Source organism: Orycteropus afer, unplaced genomic scaffold (genome assembly GCF_000298275.1).
Source record: "Orycteropus afer afer isolate SDZICR_OR568_19922 unplaced genomic scaffold, OryAfe1.0 scaffold00610, whole genome shotgun sequence".
Taxonomy (NCBI): domain Eukaryota; kingdom Metazoa; phylum Chordata; class Mammalia; order Tubulidentata; family Orycteropodidae; genus Orycteropus; species Orycteropus afer.
The window spans coordinates 1038529-1045352 of NW_006922197.1; positions in this window are offsets into that span (position 1 = coordinate 1038529).

Consider the following 6824-nt stretch of genomic DNA (forward strand, 5'->3'; position numbering starts at 1 on the left):
TTTTCTTTAGAGCCAGGAGGTCCTGCATGGAAAGATGGGACATGGGTCACATGTATCATGTCAAGTGAAATCCATTTTATCTTCAGGTCCCGTTAATCCCTCTTAAATACATTGGTTTAAAGTTTGTCTTTCATTAAGCGATTTCCAAGAGTTGGATACATAACCTTGGAAGAGTGCTTGGCATGTAGGCTATGAAGCCTGTACATGTGGTAAGTCCTTTATTCTTCACCAGCCTATGAGGCAGGCACTACTCTTACCTTCATTATAAAGAAAAGAAGAATTGAGGCACAGAGAGGTTAAATGATTTTTCTAAATTCACATGGTGGTGAAGGGAGATTAGAGACTTGACCCTGGCTAAGCTGGATGCAAATACAGTGCATTTGACCACCATACTGTAGTACTCAAGTGTGAAAAATGGCGTGATGGTGGAGGCTTCCTACCTCGCCTACCTTCAAGAGGGTGAAGAATCACCATCAGCATCAGCCTAAGGCTGATTCCTTTAAGGTGCAGGTTAGACGTACCTCCTCTCTCCAACCTTTTTGTCAATTCTGATTCCAAACACCACCACCACCACCATTGCACTCTCTACTATTCCACATTGTTCCATAAGCCTTTGCAATGGCCACACATAAAACACACCATAGTCACAGTTAGGGTGTTTGTTAGGAGAATTAACAGGCTGCAAGTTGGAATGAGGATCAGGAAGCATGTAGGCAAAGTCTCCAGTGCAGGACAGCTCTGTCAGCTCCTGTTGCACACCCAGAACAGGCTCCTCTAGGTCCCCGCAGGGCAGGCTCCTCTCAGCACCCTCAGGACAAGCTCCTTTCAATCCCCAGCCCTGAACTCTAGCCCTCAGCCAGGTTTCTACCTTATTTGGTAAGTGTTACAAAGCTCTGTTAGCTCTGTTATGTACCTGGAGGCCCCCACTTCTTCACCATGTGTCCTTCCCAGAGGCACCCAGCTCCCCAACACTCCTTTGATCAACATGGTCTCTGTAGCCACGTACTTTGGTGTGCCAGGAAGCCACCACAGCCATGTCACAGTGGTTCCCTGCCTCTGCTGTCATTTCTCTGCCACTGGATTCTGCTCAGGTTGACACTGTTTTTCACCCTTTCTGGTGTTACGGCTCTGTCTGTCTCCTGGGACAAGGAGGTCTCTACATAGAGACCCGGGTTTAAAGGATGTGCTTTGCTTCTTACTGTTCTTCTTGGGTGGTAATAAGTTCCCCTTAGCCTTGGGAATTTTCTCCCTTTAAACCTAGCAGGATAGAAGAACTGACCAATCCCCTGCAAAGATTCTATAAAGCTTATTTGCATTAGCCACCCTACAAAGGTTTCATGCACCATATTTGCATTAGTAATAGGCTGTCCAATCTGATTGACAGGCCACAAGGACCTTATTTGCATAGTTCCATCTAATCGTTATGGAAGTTACAAGACCATGGCCAAAACCAATATAAAAGCAATTCCTTGAGCCATACCAAGCTAGTTAGCTGTGTTCTTCTAATAATCCAGTTCTGTGTTTAGTTTTGCATTGACATCTTGTCATCTTAATTTACATTGGTGATGTTTTATTTTACAATGTTAGCTGTAAGAAGTTTCCAGTGGTGTATTAAAATTTATTCTGTACACCAATGTCAATTTTGAATAAAGCTTTAAAATTTTAATGAAACTTAGATCCAGTGATTGCAGTAGAATACTACAGGAAGCCACCTTGTAAGCTGGGTGGACTTAATGCATCCAAGATTGGCTCAATATTAGTTTAGTCACAGAATTACACTATTTTCTTTTATGATAGGAACAAAATATAATATACCTATCACAGGAACTGCTGAACAACTCCTATTGTGCCCTACACTATGGGTCATGAAACAGTCATAAGTCATAAAACAGTGGAGAGTGGAGTGTGAACAACTATTGCTTCCCCTTCCACTACTCATCAATTGATTACTACATAAGTTGAGTAAAAGTATGACCAGTGAGGTGAGATTTGTGAAGAATATTGACACAAAAGTCACCAATGGAGAAAGAAATCAGCAAGGCATGATACACTGTGCATTTTATACATTGAAATGGTTGATTTTTTGCTTGATTTTAAAATGCTTTTCAACCAGAGAAAATAGCACAAGATACATTTGAGCTTTACAGTTCAAGCTCCCTTTTCCTTAAATGCTGCTTCCCTAACTTCTAGAGGGAAAAATACTCTCCCTATAATCAACTAACCATGGATGTTTCCTGGGAGACACAATTACTGTCTCCATTAATGCATCATGTACCAGAATTAGAGAAAATATTTCTATTCCCGCAACAATCATTCAGATACACTATTTCTGCACAGGATTTGACGATTCATGGAGATTCACCCTGGTCTGCGTTACAAGTATGGCGGTGATCTGGGCTCACCTCCTGTAATCCTGACAATTCTCATGATTCCTGTGCAGTGGACTGAACAGCAGATTGAGAACCACAGCCCTGAAGCACCTTGAAACTCAGGTTTTATGACTAGGATTAAACTCCGAACATTCCTATACTCGAGGAGCCATCAAGGACTGGGATAGGCTCCACAGCCCTGTCTCTTTGCTCTAATTCAGCTCAAGGTCAGGACTTAGTCCTGGTTCCTCTGTGACACTGGACCAGTTTGAAAGTCAGAAAATTTCCCCATTCCAAGATGGTCGCTTCCCCAGACCCTGCTAAGCCTCCTTCCTTCCAGACTCTTCCTCTCAGACTGAAATAGAAGATACTCACCTGACTCCTTCCCTCCAGGATGGTGGGCTCAGTGTGATGGTCATGACATCCGGCAAGTGTTGGAGGGAGCAGCCAGACCTGAGGTGCAGGTATTTGACTCTGTGTCCTCTTCTCCCCACTGAACTGAAATGATCATTTCACCTCCAGTGACATTGACAGGGCAGGCCTGGGGAGCTGAGGTCATCTCTGGAAAATGTTTCCCCAGTTGCTAATTACCAAAACCAATTACAAGTTTCTGGTAAGTATCTCCAAAGAGACCTGGAAAGTGTTTGGGAGAGGCTCTTTCCTGTCCAGGATCCAGGACAGAGATGTCTTCCCTGGGGGGGGGGGGGCAGAAAATGCTGAAATCTGACACGTGGGCCCACGAGTCTCTCTGGATTCCGTGCGACCCTGAGAATTTCTCCTGCCCCAAATCTTTGCTCATCTTTAGCCCAGGAGCTGCGTCATCACTGAAGATGGTGAAATGGAATCTGACAAAATACCTAGGAAAGATTCTTAGAGGGATGCAAGTAAAAAGAGAACATGATGCCTGTAATTTGTGTGAGAAATCACTGGACTCACGCACAGCTCAATGCCAATGAACATGGACATTTTGTAAGGAAATATTATTTACTATTATTGACTCCTCCAGCAGTGTTAGGAGGCCTGAACAGAGCACGGTCTACAGAAAGAGAGTTTATGAGTGCTCACAACTAAAAGCTCAAGGATCAATCAGATGGTTAAATTGGACAGGTTCAACTCTCAGGTAAGGCCCACTGGTGGCGGAATGTTTGAACACTTGGCTGCTAATCAAAAGGTAACTGGTTTGAACCTCCAGCTGCACCGATGAGCTGGAATGGACTCAACAGCACCCAACAGCCACAACACGACATCAGACCTGACCCCCACCGTTTCTAAGGCCTGCGGAGCTTGAAGGACTCCCCGGCATCATCTTCTAATTGCTGAGAGCTGAATCTCTGCAGGTGGACATTTTCTCCTTCCCGACAAAATGTGTCTGTGTCTTGTCGTTGTTGGGTGCTGGTGAGCTGATTTCAACTCATGGCGACACCACGTGCAACACACCGAACCAGCGCGTGGCCCTGAGCTGTCCTCCCAGTTGTTGTCGTGCTTGAGTCCGTCATTGCATCTGCTGTGTCGGTCTAGCTCGTTGGGGGTCTTCCTCTTTTTGCTGACCCTCCATCCAGCATGAGATCCTTCTCCAGAGACTGGTCCCTTCTGACAACATGACCGAAGTACGGGAGACAAAGTCTGACCCCTTCCCTTCTAAGGAGCTTTCCTGCTGTACTACCTCTGAGACAGATTGGTTCGCTCTTGAAGCAGTCCAGGCTAACTTCAGTAGCCTTCACCAGCACCACAACTCAAATGCATCCGTTCTTCTGCAGTCTTCTTATTTATTGTCCAGCCCTCAAATGCATATGAGGCTGTTGAAACTATAAACTATAAAAACCAATGCCACAGAATAACGGGTAGAAATTGTTAAATGGGAATCTAATTTGCTGTATGATCTTCTACCTTAAACACAACAAAATGTATTATTATTATTATTTTAAAGGAAGTAGAGAAAAATAAACCACAGTCACAGGGCCAAACCCAGGTCTTTGTCCTACACATCATTTTACAGAGTCAAAGTGCTGCAGCTCAGGGAGGTGAGGGGTGTCTCCTGTGCCTCACAGTACACACATGGTGGCAGCTGGCTTAAATTAGTCTGATTTATTGACACAGTGAAATGAATAGAGAAGGATCAAAGGAAAGTAGCCTCTGGGGTCAGCTTTTGGCTAAATAACCGACTGGCTCACAAAATAAATACCACCTGTAACTCCTGTAAGTCATCATTTCTATGAGAGCAGACAGAGCTCCAATGGCATAGTGGTTGAAGCATTTGGATGCTAACCAATAGGTCTCCAGTTTGAACCCAACAGCCGCTCTGTGGGAGAAAGATGGTGGAGTCTGCTTCTGCAAAGATTTACAGCCTTGGACACCCTATGGGGCAGCCCTAATCTCTCCTGTGGGGCCACTGTGACTTGGAATAGACTCAGTGGTCATAGGTTAAATTGAGCTCCTCGGAAGGAAGATTGATCAGTCTACCTCCGTAGTGATACTGCCTTGGAAACCCAAGGAGGGGTCACTGTGGGTTGCTTCATCTGGAGGGCAGTGAGTTTGGTGCTAGTGATACTGCAGTGCTGTGTCCATAATAGTATTTGCCTCTGTTGGCTGTATCTTCTGTGTACATTTCAATCACTTTCCTTTGCAATATCACCATTCTGGTCACAGACTCTTTCCTGACTGTTTCTCCTCTCATCCAAATAGTCTGAGATTTTCTCTCCCTTTCCCTCCTGTGGTCGGTAATCAACAAAGTGAGTTTTCTTCTCTGAATAAATGTTACTTGACTTTTCACAATAGTGGGCTTGTACAATATCTGTCCTTTTATGATTGACCTATTTCACTCAGCAGAATGTTCTCTAAATTCATACATGTTGTGAGGCGATTCATGGATTCTTCAGTATTCTTTAATGTAGCATAGCATTCCATTGTGGGAATGTACCATAGTTTAGTTATCCATGCATCTGTTGATGGGCGTTTAGATTGTTTCCACCTCTTTGCTATAATGAATTGTGCTACAATGAACATGGGTGTGCAAATGTTTGTTCATGTCCTGTCTCTCACCTCTTTAGGATATATTCCTAGTAATGGAATTTCCTGGTCAAATGGTATTTCTATTTTCAGGTTTTTTGTTTTTTTTTCTATTTTCAGTGTTTGAAGGAAACACCATACCATTTTGCACAATCGTTGTACCATTTTGCAGTCCCATCAGCAGTGTATGAGATTTCCAATCTCTCTACAGCCTCACCATCATTTGTTATTTTCTGTCTTTTTGAACTTTGCTATTATTGCTAGGGTGAGCTGATATCTCATGGTTGTTTTGATTTCCATCTCTCTAATGGCTAATGATTGGAGCGTTTCCTCATGTGTTTGTTGGCTGCCTCTATATCCTCTTTAGTGAAGTGTCTGTTCATGTCCCTTGCCCATTTTTGAGTTGGGTTGTTTGTCTTTTTGGTGTTGAGGTGTTGAAGTTTTCTATAAATTTTGGAGATAACTCCCTTGTCAGATGTGCCATAGCCAAAATATTTTTTTCTCCAGTGTCTAGGTTCTCTTTTGGAGAAGTCTTTCAATGTGCATAAGAATTTAATTTTTAAAAGGTCCCAGTCATCGAGTTTCTCTTCCACTGCCTGTGCATTTTGAGTTATTCGTAATAGTCTATTTATGCCATGAATTAGGGACCCTAGATTTGCCCCTGTTTTATCTTTGATGAGCTTTATAGTTTTGAGTTTTACATTTAAGTCTTTGATCCAACTTGAGTTTGTTTTTGTGTATGCGGTATGGGTCTTGTTTCATTTTTCTGTAAGTGGATATCCAATTTTGCCAGCACCATTTGTTAAAGAGGCTATCTCCCCCACCACCACCCCCATTTAATGGGTTTTGGGCCTTTATCAAAGATCAACTGTCCATAGATGGATGGATCTATTTCTGAGTTTTTGATTCTGTCCCATTGCTCTGTCTATCATTGTATCAATACCACACTGTTTCGACTACTGTTAGTGTGTAGTAGGAGGTCCAGGAGTGTGAGACCTCCTACTTTGTTTGCATTCTTAAACAGTGCTTTGCTTATCCAAGATCTCTTTCCTTTCCATATGAAATTAGTGATTGTTTTTTCCATGTCCTTAAAATATGTTCATGGAATCTGGACCAGGATTGCATTGAATGTGTAGATTGCTTTAGGCAATATTGACATTTTCACAGTATTCAGTCTTCCTGTCCATGAACAAGGTAGGTCCTTCCATTTGTGCAGTGCCCTTGTTGTCTCTTGCAGTTGTGTTTTGTAGTTTTCATTATATCAGTCTTTTGTGCTCTGGTAGGATTTATTCCTAAATATTTTCTGTTTTTAGTAGCTGTTGTAAATGGTATATTGTTTTCCTTATTTCTTTTTCAGAGGTCTCTTTGTTGGTATAGAGGAACCCAACTGATTTTTGTATGTTGACCTGGTATCCTGCCACTTTGCTGAACCTTTCTATTCAAGTTTTT